Here is an 18,789-nt window from a genome sequence, read left to right as displayed (position 1 = left end):
CTGAGGTAAATGACAGAGGGCAGAGAGCAGAGGTAAATGACAGAGGGCAGAGCGCTGAGGTAAATGACAGAGGGCAGAGAGCAGAGGTAAATGACAGCGGGCAGAGCGCTATTTGAGGTAAATGACAGCGGGCAGAGCGCTATTTGAGGTAAATGACAGCGGGCAGAGCGCCGAGGTAAATGACAGAGGGCAGAGAGCAGAGGTAAATGACAGAGGGCAGAGCGCTATTTGAGGTAAATGACAGGGCAGAGAGCAGAGGTAAATGACAGAGGGCAGAGAGCAGAGGTAAATGACAGCGGGCAGAGAGCAGAGGTAAATGACAGAGGGCAGAGAACAGAGGTAAATGACAGAGGGCAGAGAGCAGAGGTAAATGACAGCGGGCAGAGCGCTATTTGAGGTAAATGACAGCGGGCAGAGCGCTGAGGTAAATGACAGCGGGCAGAGCGCTATTTGAGGTAAATGACAGCGGGCAGAGCGCTATTTGAGGTAAATGACAGCGGGCAGAGCGCCGAGGTAAATGACAGAGGGCAGAGAGCAGAGGTAAATGACAGAGGGCAGAGAGCTGAGGTAAATGACAGCGGGCAGAGCGCTATTTGAGGTAAATGACAGCGGGCAGAGCGCCGAGGTAAATGACAGAGGGCAGAGAGCAGAGGTAAATGACAGAGGGCAGAGCGCTATTTGAGGTAAATGACAGCGGGCAGAGAGCAGAGGTAAATGACAGCGGGCAGAGCGCTATTTGAGGTAAATGACAGCGGGCAGAGAGCAGAGGTAAATGACAGAGGGCAGAGAGCAGAGGTAAATGACAGAGGGCAGAGAGCGGAGGTAAATGACAGAGGGCAGAGAGCAGAGGTAAATGACAGAGGGCAGAGAGCAGAGGTAAATGACAGCGGGCAGAGCGCTATTTGAGGTAAATGACAGCGGGCAGAGCGCTGAGGTAAATGACAGCGGGCAGAGAGCAGAGGTAAATGACAGAGGGCAGAGAGCAGAGGTAAATGACAGCGGGCAGAGAGCAGAGGTAAATGACAGAGGGCAGAGCGCTGAGGTAAATGACAGCGGGCAGAGCGCTATTTGAGGTAAATGACAGCGGGCAGAGCGCCGAGGTAAATGACAGAGGGCAGAGCGCAGAGGTAAATGACAGAGGGCAGAGAGCAGAGGTAAATGACAGAGGGCAGAGAGCAGAGGTAAATGACAGAGGGCAGAGAGCAGAGGTAAATGACAGAGGGCAGAGAGCAGAGGTAAATGACAGAGGGCAGAGAGCAGAGGTAAATGACAGCGGGCAGAGCGCTATTTGAGGTAAATGACAGCGGGCAGAGCGCTATTTGAGGTAAATGACAGCGGGCAGAGCGCCGAGGTAAATGACAGAGGGCAGAGAGCAGAGGTAAATGACAGAGGGCAGAGCGCTATTTGAGGTAAATGACAGGGCAGAGAGCAGAGGTAAATGACAGAGGGCAGAGAGCAGAGGTAAATGACAGCGGGCAGAGAGCAGAGGTAAATGACAGAGGGCAGAGAGCAGAGGTAAATGACAGAGGGCAGAGAGCAGAGGTAAATGACAGCGGGCAGAGCGCTATTTGAGGTAAATGACAGCGGGCAGAGCGCTGAGGTAAATGACAGCGGGCAGAGCGCTATTTGAGGTAAATGACAGCGGGCAGAGCGCTATTTGAGGTAAATGACAGCGGGCAGAGCGCCGAGGTAAATGACAGAGGGCAGAGAGCAGAGGTAAATGACAGAGGGCAGAGAGCTGAGGTAAATGACAGCGGGCAGAGCGCTATTTGAGGTAAATGACAGCGGGCAGAGCGCCGAGGTAAATGACAGAGGGCAGAGAGCAGAGGTAAATGACAGAGGGCAGAGCGCTATTTGAGGTAAATGACAGCGGGCAGAGAGCAGAGGTAAATGACAGCGGGCAGAGCGCTATTTGAGGTAAATGACAGCGGGCAGAGAGCAGAGGTAAATGACAGAGGGCAGAGAGCAGAGGTAAATGACAGAGGGCAGAGAGCGGAGGTAAATGACAGAGGGCAGAGAGCAGAGGTAAATGACAGAGGGCAGAGAGCAGAGGTAAATGACAGCGGGCAGAGCGCTATTTGAGGTAAATGACAGCGGGCAGAGCGCTGAGGTAAATGACAGCGGGCAGAGAGCAGAGGTAAATGACAGAGGGCAGAGAGCAGAGGTAAATGACAGCGGGCAGAGAGCAGAGGTAAATGACAGAGGGCAGAGCGCTGAGGTAAATGACAGCGGGCAGAGCGCTATTTGAGGTAAATGACAGCGGGCAGAGCGCCGAGGTAAATGACAGAGGGCAGAGCGCAGAGGTAAATGACAGAGGGCAGAGAGCAGAGGTAAATGACAGAGGGCAGAGAGCAGAGGTAAATGACAGAGGGCAGAGAGCAGAGGTAAATGACAGAGGGCAGAGCGCTGAGGTAAATGACAGAGGGCAGAGAGCAGAGGTAAATGACAGAGGGCAGAGCGCTGAGGTAAATGACAGAGGGCAGAGAGCAGAGGTAAATGACAGAGGGCAGAGAGCTGAGGTAAATGACAGAGGGCAGAGCGCTGAGGTAAATGACAGGGCAGAGCGCTGAGGTGAATGACAGAGGGCAGAGCGCTGAGGTAAATGACAGAGGGCAGAGCGCTGAGGTAAATGACAGAGGGCAGAGAGCTGAGGTAAATGACAGCGGGCAGAGAGCAGAGGTAAATGACAGAGGGCAGAGCGCAGAGGTAAATGACAGAGGGCAGAGAGCAGAGGTAAATGACAGAGGGCAGAGAGCGGAGGTAAATGACAGAGGGCAGAGAGCAGAGGTAAATGACAGAGGGCAGAGAGCAGAGGTAAATGACAGCGGGCAGAGCGCTATTTGAGGTAAATGACAGCGGGCAGAGCGCTGAGGTAAATGACAGCGGGCAGAGAGCAGAGGTAAATGACAGAGGGCAGAGAGCAGAGGTAAATGACAGCGGGCAGAGAGCAGAGGTAAATGACAGAGGGCAGAGCGCTGAGGTAAATGACAGCGGGCAGAGCGCTATTTGAGGTAAATGACAGCGGGCAGAGCGCCGAGGTAAATGACAGGGCAGAGCGCAGAGGTAAATGACAGAGGGCAGAGAGCAGAGGTAAATGACAGAGGGCAGAGAGCAGAGGTAAATGACAGAGGGCAGAGAGCAGAGGTAAATGACAGAGGGCAGAGAGCAGAGGTAAATGACAGAGGGCAGAGCGCTGAGGTAAATGACAGAGGGCAGAGAGCAGAGGTAAATGACAGAGGGCAGAGCGCTGAGGTAAATGACAGAGGGCAGAGAGCAGAGGTAAATGACAGAGGGCAGAGAGCTGAGGTAAATGACAGAGGGCAGAGCGCTGAGGTAAATGACAGGGCAGAGCGCTGAGGTGAATGACAGAGGGCAGAGCGCTGAGGTAAATGACAGAGGGCAGAGCGCTGAGGTAAATGACAGAGGGCAGAGAGCTGAGGTAAATGACAGCGGGCAGAGAGCAGAGGTAAATGACAGAGGGCAGAGCGCAGAGGTAAATGACAGAGGGCAGAGCGCTGAGGTGAATGACAGAGGGCAGAGCGCAGAGGTAAATGACAGAGGGCAGAGCGCTGAGGTAAATGACAGAGGGCAGAGAGCTGAGGTAAATGACAGCGGGCAGAGAGCAGAGGTAAATGACAGAGGGCAGAGCGCTGAGGTAAATGACAGCGGGCAGAGCGCTATTTGAGGTAAATGACAGAGGGCAGAGCGCAGAGGTAAATGACAGAGGGCAGAGAGCAGAGGTAAATGACAGAGGGCAGAGAGCGGAGGTAAATGACAGAGGGCAGAGCGCTGAGGTAAATGACAGCGGGCAGAGCGCTATTTGAGGTAAATGACAGAGGGCAGAGCGCTGAGGTAAATGACAGAGGGCAGAGAGCAGAGGTAAATGACAGAGGGCAGAGAGCTGAGGTAAATGACAGAGGGCAGAGCGCTGAGGTAAATGACAGGGCAGAGCGCTGAGGTGAATGACAGAGGGCAGAGCGCTGAGGTAAATGACAGAGGGCAGAGCGCTGAGGTAAATGACAGAGGGCAGAGAGCTGAGGTAAATGACAGCGGGCAGAGAGCAGAGGTAAATGACAGAGGGCAGAGCGCAGAGGTAAATGACAGAGGGCAGAGAGCAGAGGTAAATGACAGAGGGCAGAGAGCGGAGGTAAATGACAGAGGGCAGAGAGCAGAGGTAAATGACAGAGGGCAGAGAGCAGAGGTAAATGACAGCGGGCAGAGCGCTATTTGAGGTAAATGACAGCGGGCAGAGCGCTGAGGTAAATGACAGCGGGCAGAGAGCAGAGGTAAATGACAGAGGGCAGAGAGCAGAGGTAAATGACAGCGGGCAGAGAGCAGAGGTAAATGACAGAGGGCAGAGCGCTGAGGTAAATGACAGCGGGCAGAGCGCTATTTGAGGTAAATGACAGCGGGCAGAGCGCCGAGGTAAATGACAGGGCAGAGCGCAGAGGTAAATGACAGAGGGCAGAGAGCAGAGGTAAATGACAGAGGGCAGAGAGCAGAGGTAAATGACAGAGGGCAGAGAGCAGAGGTAAATGACAGAGGGCAGAGAGCAGAGGTAAATGACAGAGGGCAGAGCGCTGAGGTAAATGACAGAGGGCAGAGAGCAGAGGTAAATGACAGAGGGCAGAGAGCTGAGGTAAATGACAGAGGGCAGAGCGCTGAGGTAAATGACAGGGCAGAGCGCTGAGGTGAATGACAGAGGGCAGAGCGCTGAGGTAAATGACAGAGGGCAGAGCGCTGAGGTAAATGACAGAGGGCAGAGAGCTGAGGTAAATGACAGCGGGCAGAGAGCAGAGGTAAATGACAGAGGGCAGAGCGCAGAGGTAAATGACAGAGGGCAGAGCGCTGAGGTGAATGACAGAGGGCAGAGCGCAGAGGTAAATGACAGAGGGCAGAGCGCTGAGGTAAATGACAGAGGGCAGAGAGCTGAGGTAAATGACAGCGGGCAGAGAGCAGAGGTAAATGACAGAGGGCAGAGCGCTGAGGTAAATGACAGCGGGCAGAGCGCTATTTGAGGTAAATGACAGAGGGCAGAGCGCAGAGGTAAATGACAGAGGGCAGAGAGCAGAGGTAAATGACAGAGGGCAGAGAGCGGAGGTAAATGACAGAGGGCAGAGCGCTGAGGTAAATGACAGCGGGCAGAGCGCTATTTGAGGTAAATGACAGAGGGCAGAGCGCTGAGGTAAATGACAGAGGGCAGAGAGCTGAGGTAAATGACAGAGGGCAGAGAGCTGAGGTAAATGACAGGAGAGCAGAGGTAAATGACAGAGGGCAGAGAGCAGAGGTAAATGACAGAGGGCAGATAGCTGAGGTAAATGACAGAGGGCAGAGCGCTGAGGTAAATGACAGGGCAGAGCGCTGAGGTGAATGACAGAGGGCAGAGAGCAGAGGTAAATGACAGAGGGCAGAGCGCTGAGGTAAATGACAGAGGGCAGAGCGCTGAGGTAAATGACAGAGGGCAGAGAGCTGAGGTAAATGACAGCGGGCAGAGAGCAGAGGTAAATGACAGAGGGCAGAGCGCAGAGGTGAATGACAGAGGGCAGAGCGCTGAGGTGAATGACAGAGGGCAGAGCGCAGAGGTAAATGACAGAGGGCAGAGCGCTGAGGTAAATGACAGAGGGCAGAGAGCTGAGGTAAATGACAGCGGGCAGAGAGCAGAGGTAAATGACAGAGGGCAGAGCGCTGAGGTAAATGACAGAGGGCAGAGAGCTGAGGTAAATGACAGAGGGCAGAGCGCTGAGGTAAATGACAGAGGGCAGAGCGCTATTTGAGGTAAATGACAGAGGGCAGAGAGCTGAGGTAAATGACAGAGGGCAGAGCGCAGAGGTAAATGACAGAGGGCAGAGCGCTGAGATGAATGACAGAGGGCAGAGCGCAGAGGTAAATGACAGAGGGCAGAGAGCTGAGGTAAATGACAGAGGGCAGAGCGCTGAGGTGAATGACAGAGGGCAGAGCGCTGAGGTGAATGACAGAGGGCAGAGAGCTGAGGTAAATGACAGAGGGCAGAGCGCTGAGGTAAATGACAGAGGGCAGAGCGCTATTTGAGGTAAATGACAGAGGGCAGAGAGCTGAGGTAAATGACAGAGGGCAGAGCGCAGAGGTAAATGACAGAGGGCAGAGCGCTGAGGTAAATGACAGAGGGCAGAGAGCAGAGGTAAATGACAGCGGGCAGAGCGCTATTTGAGGTAAATGACAGAGGGCAGAGCGCTGAGGTAAATGACAGAGGGCAGAGAGCTGAGGTAAATGACAGAGGGCAGAGAGCTGAGGTAAATGACAGGAGAGCAGAGGTAAATGACAGAGGGCAGAGAGCAGAGGTAAATGACAGAGGGCAGATAGCTGAGGTAAATGACAGAGGGCAGAGCGCTGAGGTAAATGACAGGGCAGAGCGCTGAGGTGAATGACAGAGGGCAGAGAGCAGAGGTAAATGACAGAGGGCAGAGCGCTGAGGTAAATGACAGAGGGCAGAGAGCAGAGGTAAATGACAGAGGGCAGAGAGCTGAGGTAAATGACAGAGGGCAGAGCGCTGAGGTAAATGACAGGGCAGAGCGCTGAGGTGAATGACAGAGGGCAGAGCGCTGAGGTAAATGACAGAGGGCAGAGCGCTGAGGTAAATGACAGAGGGCAGAGCGCTATTTGAGGTAAATGACAGAGGGCAGAGAGCTGAGGTAAATGACAGAGGGCAGAGCGCAGAGGTAAATGACAGAGGGCAGAGCGCTGAGGTAAATGACAGAGGGCAGAGAGCAGAGGTAAATGACAGCGGGCAGAGCGCTATTTGAGGTAAATGACAGAGGGCAGAGCGCTGAGGTAAATGACAGAGGGCAGAGAGCTGAGGTAAATGACAGAGGGCAGAGAGCTGAGGTAAATGACAGGAGAGCAGAGGTAAATGACAGAGGGCAGAGAGCAGAGGTAAATGACAGAGGGCAGATAGCTGAGGTAAATGACAGAGGGCAGAGCGCTGAGGTAAATGACAGGGCAGAGCGCTGAGGTGAATGACAGAGGGCAGAGAGCAGAGGTAAATGACAGAGGGCAGAGCGCTGAGGTAAATGACAGAGGGCAGAGAGCAGAGGTAAATGACAGAGGGCAGAGAGCTGAGGTAAATGACAGAGGGCAGAGCGCTGAGGTAAATGACAGGGCAGAGCGCTGAGGTGAATGACAGAGGGCAGAGCGCTGAGGTAAATGACAGAGGGCAGAGAGCTGAGGTAAATGACAGCGGGCAGAGAGCAGAGGTAAATGACAGAGGGCAGAGCGCAGAGGTAAATGACAGAGGGCAGAGCGCTGAGGTGAATGACAGAGGGCAGAGCGCAGAGGTAAATGACAGAGGGCAGAGCGCTGAGGTAAATGACAGAGGGCAGAGAGCTGAGGTAAATGACAGCGGGCAGAGAGCAGAGGTAAATGACAGAGGGCAGAGCGCTGAGGTAAATGACAGCGGGCAGAGCGCTATTTGAGGTAAATGACAGAGGGCAGAGCGCAGAGGTAAATGACAGAGGGCAGAGAGCAGAGGTAAATGACAGAGGGCAGAGAGCGGAGGTAAATGACAGAGGGCAGAGAGCAGAGGTAAATGACAGAGGGCAGAGAGCAGAGGTAAATGACAGTGGGCAGAGCGCTATTTGAGGTAAATGACAGCAGGCAGAGCGCTGAGGTAAATGACAGCGGGCAGAGAGCAGAGGTAAATGACAGAGGGCAGAGAGCAGAGGTAAATGACAGCAGGCAGAGCGCTGAGGTAAATGACAGCGGGCAGAGAGCAGAGGTAAATGACAGAGGGCAGAGAGCAGAGGTAAATGACAGCGGGCAGAGAGCAGAGGTAAATGACAGAGGGCAGAGCGCTGAGGTAAATGACAGCGGGCAGAGCGCTATTTGAGGTAAATGACAGCGGGCAGAGCGCCGAGGTAAATGACAGAGGGCAGAGAGCAGAGGTAAATGACAGAGGGCAGAGAGCAGAGGTAAATGACAGCGGGCAGAGCGCTATTTGAGGTAAATGACAGCGGGCAGAGCGCCGAGGTAAATGACAGAGGGCAGAGCGCAGAGGTAAATGACAGAGGGCAGAGAGCAGAGGTAAATGACAGAGGGCAGAGAGCAGAGGTAAATGACAGAGGGCAGAGAGCAGAGGTAAATGACAGAGGGCAGAGAGCAGAGGTAAATGACAGAGGGCAGAGAGCAGAGGTAAATGACAGAGGGCAGAGCGCAGAGGTAAATGACAGAGGGCAGAGAGCAGAGGTAAATGACAGAGGGCAGAGAGCTGAGGTAAATGACAGAGGGCAGAGCGCTGAGGTAAATGACAGGGCAGAGCGCTGAGGTAAATGACAGAGGGCAGAGCGCTGAGGTAAATGACAGAGGGCAGAGAGCTGAGGTAAATGACAGCGGGCAGAGAGCAGAGGTAAATGACAGAGGGCAGAGCGCAGAGGTGAATGACAGAGGGCAGAGCGCTGAGGTGAATGACAGAAGGCAGAGCGCAGAGGTAAATGACAGAGGGCAGAGCGCTGAGGTAAATGACAGAGGGCAGAGAGCTGAGGTAAATGACAGCGGGCAGAGAGCAGAGGTAAATGACAGAGGGCAGAGCGCTGAGGTAAATGACAGAGGGCAGAGAGCTGAGGTAAATGACAGAGGGCAGAGCGCTGAGGTAAATGACAGAGGGCATAGCGCTATTTGAGGTAAATGACAGAGGGCAGAGAGCTGAGGTAAATGACAGAGGGCAGAGCGCAGAGGTAAATGACAGAGGGCAGAGCGCTGAGATGAATGACAGAGGGCAGAGCGCAGAGGTAAATGACAGAGGGCAGAGAGCTGAGGTAAATGACAGAGGGCAGAGCGCAGAGGTAAATGACAGAGGGCAGAGCGCTGAGGTGAATGACAGAGGGCAGAGAGCTGAGGTAAATGACAGAGGGCAGAGCGCTGAGGTAAATGACAGAGGGCAGAGAGCAGAGGTAAATGACAGCGGGCAGAGCGCTATTTGAGGTAAATGACAGAGGGCAGAGCGCTGAGGTAAATGACAGAGGGCAGAGAGCTGAGGTAAATGACAGAGGGCAGAGAGCTGAGGTAAATGACAGAGGGCAGAGAGCTGAGGTAAATGACAGAGGGCAGAGCGCAGAGGTAAATGACAGAGGGCAGAGAGCAGAGGTAAATGACAGAGGGCAGAGAGCAGAGGTAAATGACAGAGGGCAGATAGCTGAGGTAAATGACAGAGGGCAGAGCGCTGAGGTAAATGACAGAGGGCAGAGAGCTGAGGTAAATGACAGAGGGCAGAGAGCTGAGGTAAATGACAGAGGGCAGAGAGCAGAGGTAAATGACAGAGGGCAGAGCGCAGAGGTAAATGACAGAGGGCAGAGAGCAGAGGTAAATGACAGAGGGCAGAGAGCAGAGGTAAATGACAGAGGGCAGAGCGCTGAGGTAAATGACAGGGCAGAGCGCTGAGGTGAATGACAGAGGGCAGAGCGCTGAGGTAAATGACAGAGGGCAGAGCGCTGAGGTAAATGACAGAGGGCAGAGAGCTGAGGTAAATGACAGCGGGCAGAGAGCAGAGGTAAATGATAGAGGGCAGAGCGCAGAGGTAAATGACAGAGGGCAGAGCGCAGAGGTAAATGACAGAGGGCAGAGCGCTGAGGTGAATGACAGAGGGCAGAGCGCAGAGGTAAATGACAGAGGGCAGAGCGCTGAGGTAAATGACAGAGGGCAGAGAGCTGAGGTAAATGACAGCGGGCAGAGAGCAGAGGTAAATGACAGAGGGCAGAGCGCTGAGGTAAATGACAGAGGGCAGAGAGCTGAGGTAAATGACAGAGGGCAGAGCGCTGAGGTAAATGACAGAGGGCAGAGCGCTATTTGAGGTAAATGACAGAGGGCAGAGAGCTGAGGTAAATGACAGAGGGCAGAGCGCAGAGGTAAATGACAGAGGGCTGAGGTGAATGACAGAGGGCAGAGCGCAGAGGTAAATGACAGAGGGCAGAGCGCTGAGGTAAATGACAGAGGGCAGAGAGCTGAGGTAAATGGCAGAGCGCTGAGGTAAATGACAGAGGGCAGAGCGCTATTTGAGGTAAATGACAGAGGGCAGAGAGCTGAGGTAAATGACAGAGGGCAGAGCGCAGAGGTAAATGACAGAGGGCAGAGCGCTGAGGTAAATGACAGAGGGCAGAGCGCTGAGGTAAATGACAGCGGGCAGAGAGCAGAGGTAAATGACAGAGGGCAGATAGCTGAGGTAAATGACAGAGGGCAGAGCGCTGAGGTAAATGACAGGGCAGAGCGCTGAGGTGAATGACAGAGGGCAGAGCGCTGAGGTAAATGACAGAGGGCAGAGCGCTGAGGTAAATGACAGAGGGCAGAGAGCTGAGGTAAATGACAGAGGGCAGAGCGCTGAGGTAAATGACAGAGGGCAGAGCGCTATTTGAGGTAAATGACAGAGGGCAGAGAGCTGAGGTAAATGGCAGAGCGCAGAGGTAAATGACAGAGGGCAGAGCGCTGAGGTAAATGACAGAGGGCAGAGAGCTGAGGTAAATGACAGAGGGCAGAGCGCTGAGGTAAATGACAGAGGGCAGAGAGCTGAGGTAAATGACAGAGGGCAGAGAGCAGAGGTAAATGACAGAGGGCAGAGAGCAGAGGTAAATGACAGAGGGCAGAGCGCTGAGGTAAATGACAGAGGGCAGAGCGCTATCTGAGGTAAATGACAGAGGGCAGAGCGCTATCTGAGGTAAATGACAGAGGGCAGAGCGCTATCTGAGGTAAATGACAGCGGGCAGAGCGCTATCTGAGGTAAATCTCAGAGGGTTCCGCCGCAGACAGTGCGCAGTGCTATGACTAGCCATATCTATTTGCAGGCCCTGAGTCAGAGATGTATACTATGCCAATTTTGCTGCAGCTGAGCAACTACTGGCTGACTGCGCACATGTGTAAGTTGCATGGCACATCTACTGCAGTGGACTTGTGACGCCGGTCGTTGAGAGGAGACATTTTCAGTCTGCGATTCCGAAAGCAGTAGAAAAGGCTCCGGCGTCTTACTCTCTGCGGCCATGTTTCGCTGCCATAGGGCCACTCCGATAATGGAATGGTCTCCGACAGGTGCTGCGCCTCAGAACATTTCCATGCGGCTGCAGCATAAGTGGCGTATGCGATCGCAGATGTGACAGTATCTCCATACATCTGTGAGTCAGATATGCAGAGCGCAGCCTCCGTGGTTACCCAGCATTATAGGAACACAGAGTGCAGCCACTGTGGTTGCAGAGCATTATAGGAACACAGAGTGCAGCCACTGTGGTTGCAGAGCATTATAGGAACACAGAGTGCAGCCACTGTGGTTGCAGAGCATTATAGGAACACAGAGTGCAGCCACTGTGGTTGCAGAGCATTATAGGAACACAGAGTGCAGCCACTGTGGTTGCAGAGCACACGTGGCTGTGCAGTGCAGAGTATACTCTTTGTATTTGTAGCAGGTACCGATATAATGTACAGTGTATATTTTATATGTGAATAAGGGGGGAGTCATTCAGACCTGATCACACGCTAGGTTTTTTCGCTGCGATCAGGTCAGAACTGCGCATGCGAATGCACCGCAATGCGCAGGCGCGTCGTACGGGTGCAAAGCGGATCGTTGCTGTGCGATGGATTTTACGAAGAATCCATTTGCACAGCCAATCGCAAGGAGATTGACAGGAAGAGGGCGTTTGTGGGTGGCAACTGACCGTTTTCTGGGAGTGTTTGGAAAAACGCAGGCGTGTCCAGGCGTTTGCAGGGCGGGTGTCTGACGTCAATTCCGGTCCCGGACAGGCTGATGTGATCGCAGCGGTTGAGTAAGTTCTGGGCAACTCAGAAACTGCACGAAACCTTTTTGTACCGCTCGGCTGCACATGCGATCGCACACTTGCACAGCAAATATACACTCCCCTATAGTCGGTGTGGCCGGAGAGACCCCCAGCCCACGTGGACAATGGCCGCCGCGGCACTGAAGGGGTTAACCTCAAGTTCACGGCACCATTATGAGGACAATGGGCGCTTGGCGCCACTTTTAAAATGTATTGGGCACTAGGCGCCGTGTGATTTAAAAATTTATTTTTACTTATGTACCGCGGTCCCGGACCTCTCTGGCGACCGCGGCAGTGAGGGAGCGCGCTGATCAGTGTGTGCGCGCCGGGGGAGAGGGGAACCGCTGCAGCCGGAAGATCAGCTACCACTGCAGCGTGCTCTGGGGTTGCCTCTGCTGGGGGGCCGGGAGCTCTGCTCCCGGCGCTTCAGCACGCTGGAGGTAGCCAGCCGCGGCAGCCGGGATGGACGTCCCGGGCTGCTGGGCGGCAGGGGGGTTGCGCCGCAGCCCGGCTCCCCGCCGGACGCTGCGACGAGGCCACAGATATCAGCGCCGCATACAGGGGACCGGGCTAGCCGGCCCCCTGCGCGGCGAGGGCACCAGAGTGCACCGCTCATGGGGAACCGGGCTAGCCGGCTCCCTAGCGGCGTGGGGACAATCAGGCTGGTGAGTGCTGGGGTCCGGGAGCTACGCTCCTGGCACCTCAGCGCTGCAGCAGACACAGAGCCACGGCGGCCGGGACAAGTGTCCCGGGCCGCCGGGCTTTAGATCAGGGGGGTGCGCCGCACTGTGCGGCGAGGCCACCAAGTTAGTGCCACACTGGGGAGACAGGGAGAGCCAGCTCCCTGGACCCCAGTGGCAGGCAGGCTGGAGGATGGGGAAGCCAGCCCCATACCTCCAGCACTGAGAGAGAGAGCCCTAGCAGCCAGGCTGCAGGGCTAGGGGAGCCCCGCTGGGCACAGTATTTAAAACAAAAACATTGTGTTTTAAATGTAATAAAAAGTGTATTGTGCTGGGAGGCATTGCAGTGCCTGGGTATGTGGAGCCTGTGCAGGGCACAGGCTCAGTGTATATTTAAAGGGGAATGTACAGTGTATTTTAAATGTATTTAAAGGTAAATTGCACTTACTTGGTTGTGTGTCCCAGGAGGGGGGAATCCATGGCTGTGCAGGCTGATGGATTCTCCCAGACCTTTTCCCCAAAAACGGAATACTTTCCCTTCCAGCCTCACACTTGAAAGAGGGAATTGGGAGAGAGAGGAGAAGCTCAGCTTTGAAACAAGCTGAGTGGTTTTCTGGAGCTCCATGGAGATCACCCGTAGTGGCCAGGAAACCTCGACTGGGGATCTAGGCTGCCCAGCTCTGGAGCCCAAATCCAGGCTGCAGGCAGTGGGCTAGGTCCCGGGCAGGTTTCTGGAAGTCAGTTTAGGTGGGAAAACTTCCCCCAGCCTAGACTGAACGGCAGCGGGGCGTATCCTGATCCTCCAGGATGGGACAGACAAAGGAGAGTGACCACTCCCCACTGTCCATAGAGAACAATGTTAGCTGTGCATGTGACCAAGGCATGCACAGCCCATGGGTACACATTGATTGGTTGTACACCACAGGGCGGGCTTACCCCCTGTGGTAATGTGTATTGGAGTAGGATAAAAGGAGGGCAGTTGCCCCATGAAAATTGTAATTGTACCATCTTCATTCTGCTGGAACATCTTGCTGTATGCTGTTGCCCCTAGCAATATAGAAGAGTCTTTTTTAAGGCTATTATTGAGCAAATAAACATCATCTGCCTCAAGAAGATTGCTTCATCTAGTGACCTACAGGGTTATGCCAAACAGAGCCCGTCCTCCGGCTGTCCAGGGAAGCACCTAACGTCTCCAAGTTCCGCCTTCCGCCAGCTACCGGTAGAGGCCTAGCAAGTGGCTAGTGGGGATTCGTCAACACCACACAGGTGTGGTAAGGCAGCGTGTCGACACATACAGAGCAGAACCCTGGTTCCAAATGCCACGGCAGGTTAGGAGTTTGGTGGTGGCAGCATAAACCCACCCACAGCGCGTACGAAAGGCGTCCGGTCACAGAAATTGGTGGCATAGCGGTGGGATAATCCCAGGCGGCTTTTCGGTAACCCGATTGAAGAAGCCAAGTTACTCAGGAGAGGAGTAACTGCAGCGCAGGAGAACGCACAAGATGACAGACTTCAGCGGAACGTCTAAGGGCGATCTGGAGATCGTGTGCCAGGAGAAGGGTGTGGATATCCCTTCCAACGCGTCCAAGAGCGTCATGAGGGCGGTGCTCATGAGCTTGGAGGAGTCCCACCGGGCGGAGGTGGAAAGCGCTGAGGGCGTCAGCATCGGAGAGGACGGCCTAACAGTGGACCTTCATACGGAACCGGTGAGACCCACAAGCCCCGCCCCTTCTAGCAGCAGCCATGTTTCCCAGCAATCCCTAGCAGGGCCAGGATCCCAACGTCTCAGGGGGGGCGGCCCGGATACCCTAGCAGATCGGCTAGCGGAATTGGGGGAAAGGGCAACGGAGCAAGAGCGCTTGATCATCATCCAGATGTGGCGTGATGAGCGGGCACCACAGGCCGTGGTACCCCGGGAGCCGTTGTCACCTGCAGCCGGTCCAAGTGGGGTCCCTGCAGGGCGAAGGCTTAAGAGACTCTGGGGCCTCCAACCATAACTGTTGTGAGCACCCACCTTGTCGATCCTGCTGCAGTACTGCAGGGTTGAACTGCAAAAGTTACAGTGGCCGATGGGCTAGAGCGAGAAGTGCCCATGGCCAGAGTCTACCTCGACTGGGGAGCTGGACTAGAGCTAAGAGATGTTGCCGTAATGGATGGTCTCCCAACTGATGTCGTCTTGGGGAATGATCTCGGTGGAGGAATCGTTACTGCCTTTGCGAACGCCATCACCCGGAGTCAAGCGGCCAGACTACAGTCTTCATCGTCTCTGCCAGCACAGCCCAGCCCAGAGGAAAAGACCACAGTGGCTGAACAACTGCCAACCACAGCGTCAGCCATCCCAGAGTAAAAGACCACAACGGCCAGATCAGCACATCTGCCCCTTGCCTCTGGTGGGCCTACGTCCCCTAGCAACGCAGCGGATGTCGGTTCCAGTTTGTTGAATCCTGTGGGGGTGCCCAGTGATGCTCCTGTCCCTAGTGGTTTGCCAACTCCGGCGGTGAGTATGAGCGACCACCCCGACCCTACCATGACTGACCCCAACTTGACTTACCCTAATATTCCCCCTGTAGAGTGTCCAGACTTAGGAGAAAGTGAGGGCCGCAGGCAGGAGTTTAGGGAAGCTCAGCTCTCTGATCCATCCCTGGAAGGTATGAGGCGCCAAGCTGGCCGCGGCCTTGCTGGGATGGGGGCAGGGAGTGTGACCTGGTGGAAAGGGTTACTGTACCGGGTAGCCAAGGTAGAAGGGGATAGGCCGGTGCGGGAGCAAGTTCCCAGGAGCTTTCGGGAGCAACTGATGTCAGTTGCACACAAAATTCCTTTGGCGGGACACCAGGGGAGGGACCGAACACTGAGGCGTCTGATGCAGAACTTTTTTTGGCCCGGAGTGTCGGATGACGTCCGGACCTACTGTAAATCCTGTGATGTATGCCAACGGCTTGGACGTCCCAGTGCTCGGGCTCCCCTGAGGTCTTTGCCAATAGTCGGGGAACCTTTCCAACGAGTGGCCGTGGACATAGTAGGTCCCCTACCTGTGCCCAGTAGATCGGGGAAGAGATACATCCTCACCGTGGTGGATTATGCTACCCGGTATCCAGAGGCTGTGACTCTGTCCGCCATCACTGCGGAAAAGGTAGCGGACGCTCTGCTAGGCATATTTAGTAGAGTAGGGTTCCCCAGTGAGATCCTAACTGATCAAGGGACGTAGTTCATGAGTGATTAAGGTCCAGTGTCAATGGGCAAGGTGCAGAGTGCGTCAACTCCGCACTGCCCCCTATCATCCCCAGACTAACGGACTTTGCGAGAGATTTAATGGCACTCTGAAACAGATGCTACGGGCATTTGTGACTTTAGAGGGGGGAGACTGGGAGCGATACCTGCTGCACCTCCTGTTTGCATATCGGGAAGTGCCCCCGGAGTCAACCGGATTCTCGCCCTTCGAGTTACTATATGGCCGCAGAATCCGTGGACCTCTCGACCTGTTCCGGGAGTCTTGGGAGGGGGAACTGATCCACCAGGATGAGTCCGTGGTGGAGTATGTGTTGAAGCTCAGAGATCGGTTAGAGAATCTCATGGGACTAGCGCAAGCGAATCTTGCGGAAGCACAGACCAAGCAGAAGACTTGGTATGACCAGGGCGCGTGCTCAGGTCTTTGGAGTAGGGCAGAAGGTGCTGGTTCTGGTGCCCACATGTCAGAACAAGCTTCAGGCTGCCTGGGCGGGACCGTACACGGTCGCAAAACGCCTAAGCGACATTACCTACGTGGTGTCATTTGACAGCGATGGTAGGAGACAGCGTACCTACCATGTAAACATGTTAAAGGCATACCACGAGCATGTGGAGTCGGTAGCCGCTGTGTGCTGCCTGCCGATGGAGGAACCAGGAAAAGATCCCATTCCTGACCTCCTCGCGGATGCCAAGGGTGAGGGTGGTGTAGAGGAAGTTAGCTGGAGCAGTGAGCTTGGTAACCCCAAGAGGGAGCAGCTGGAGTCAGTGCTGCAGTCCTTTGGGGCCCAGTTCAGCAGGAAGCCCGGCCTGACTTCCCTGCGTGCCCATCATGTAGACACTGGTGAGCATAGGCCGATTCGGCAACCCGCGTATCGGGTCTCACCAGAGGCGCAGGCGAGTATCTACCAAAAGGTGCAGGAGATGTTAGCGCTAGGCATAATCATGCGCTCCAACAGTCCCTGGGCCCCCTCCGTTGTACTGGTTCCCAAGATGGACCGGACAACCAGGTTCTGCGTAGACTAACGCCGGTTGAACGAAGTGACCAAATCCGACGACTATCCCCTACCCAGCATTGACGCACTGTTAGACGAGTTGGCTGGAGCGAAATACATCTCTACGTTCGACCTGAGCAAGGGGTATTGGCAGATACCAATGACTCCCGAGGCTCAGGAACGGTCCGCCTTCATCACCTCCTTTGGCTTGTTTGAGTTCAAAACCATGCCATTTGGGATGAAGAATGCGCCAGCCACCTTCCAGAGTGTGGTCGATGACCTGCTGAAGGGGATCAGAGAGTTCGCCCAGGCCTACTTGGATGACATTGCTGTCTTCAGCCGAACCTGGGAAGAGCACCTGAGGCACGTGGGGTTGGTGTTAGAGAGGATTTGGTGGGCAGGTCTGACCATCAGGGCAGACAAGTGCCAAATGGGGATGTCAGAGGCACAGTACCTGGGACACCGTGTGGGGGGAGGTAAGGTGAAGCCTGAACCAGCGGAGGTGGAGGCAATCCGCGACTGGCCCCGGCCCACAACCCAGAGACAGGTCCTGGCACCTTAGGGATCGCAGGGTACTACAGACGTTTTGTCCCTGACTTTAGTTCCGTGTCCAAACCCCTGACTGATCTGACCAAGAAGAAACTCCCCAAGATAGTTGACTGGACGACCGCATGTGAGTTGGCATTCCAGTCGTTGAAAACAGCTCTAGTACAAGCCCCAGTACTGATGGCGCCGCACTATAGTAAAAACTTTGTTGTACAGACTGATGCGTCACAGTACGGACAGAAAGCTGCTACCGCGGGAGGTGGGTTATGCCACAATTGAGAAGGAGTGTTTGGCTATTGTTTGGGCTGTGAAGAAGCTTCAGCCCTATTTGTATGGCCGCCATTTTACGGTGGTAACGGACCACAATCCATTACGGTGGCTCCAGCACACCCCGGGGGAAAACGTCAGACTGTTGCGGTGGAGCCTTGCTCTTCAGGTTTATGACTTTCATATTATCCACAAGCAAGGCAAGGCTCATAGCAATGCGGATGGACTGTCACGTCAGGAGGAGCCTGAACCCCCAAAGAACTCCCGGTAACCCCATTAAGGACTGCGGGACCAGGGACCAAATCGTTGGGACATGGGTCCCTGGTTGACCCGCTTGAATGGGGGGGGGGGGGGGGGAGTGTGGCTGGAGAGACCCCCAGCCCACGTGGACAATGGCCTCCACGGCACTGAAGGGGTTAACCCCTAGTGCCCGGCGCCATTGTGAGGACAATGGGCGCTTGGTGCCACTTTTAAAATGTATTGTGATTTTTAAATGTATTGTGATTTAAAAATGTATTTTTACTTATGTGCCGCTGTCCCGGACCTATCTGGCGACCGCGGCAGTGAGGGAGCCCCCCAGCGCGCTGATCAGTGTGTGCGCGCCGGGGGAGAGGGGAACCGTTGCAGCCGGGAGATCAGCTCCCACTGCAGCGCGCTCTGGAGTTGCCTCTGCTGGGGGGCTGGGAGCTCTGCTCCCGGCGCTTCAGCACACTGGAGGTAGCCAGCCGCGGCAGCCGGGACGGACGTCCCGGGCCACTGAGCGGAAGGCGGACGCTGCGACGAGGCCACAGATATCAGCGCCGCATACAGGGGAATGGGCTAGCCGGCCCCCTGCGCGGCGAGGGCACCAGAGTGCGCCGCTCATGGGGGACCGGGCTAGCTGGCTCCCTAGCGGCGTGGGGACAATCAGGCTGGTGAGTGCTGGGGTCCGGGAGCTGCACTCCTGGCACCTCAGCGCTGCAGCAGACACAGAGCCACATCGGCCGGGACAAGTGTCCCGGGCCGCCGGGCTTTAGATCAGGGGGGTGCGCCGCACTGTGCGGCGAGGCCACCAAGTTAGTGCCACACTGGGGAGACAGGGAGAGCCAGCTCCCTGGACCCCAGTGGCAGGCAGGCTGGAGGATGGGGAAGCCAGCCCCATACCTCCAGCACTGAGAGAGAGAGCCCTAGCAGCCAGGCTGCAGGGCTAGGGGAGCCCCGCTGGGCACAGTATTTAAAACAAAAACATTGTGTTTTAAATGTAATAAAAAGTGTATTGTGCTGGGAGGCATTGCAGTGCCTGGGTATGTGGAGCCT

At 55.1% G+C, this 18,789-nt stretch overlaps 1 protein-coding gene across 1 annotated transcript in view; it reads left to right on the top strand.

Moving 5' to 3' along the window:
- The window catches only part of SMARCD3 (SWI/SNF related, matrix associated, actin dependent regulator of chromatin, subfamily d, member 3), a 148,517-nt gene that overhangs the window by 37,431 nt on the left and 92,297 nt on the right, over positions 1 to 18,789 (top strand). The window lies entirely within an intron of this gene.

The sequence above is a fragment of the Pseudophryne corroboree genome, unplaced genomic scaffold (genome assembly GCF_028390025.1).
Source record: "Pseudophryne corroboree isolate aPseCor3 unplaced genomic scaffold, aPseCor3.hap2 scaffold_1185, whole genome shotgun sequence".
Taxonomy (NCBI): Eukaryota; Metazoa; Chordata; class Amphibia; order Anura; family Myobatrachidae; genus Pseudophryne; species Pseudophryne corroboree.
The sequence above is the reverse complement of the archived record's forward strand: the minus strand, read 5'-3'. Positions and strand labels throughout refer to the sequence as shown.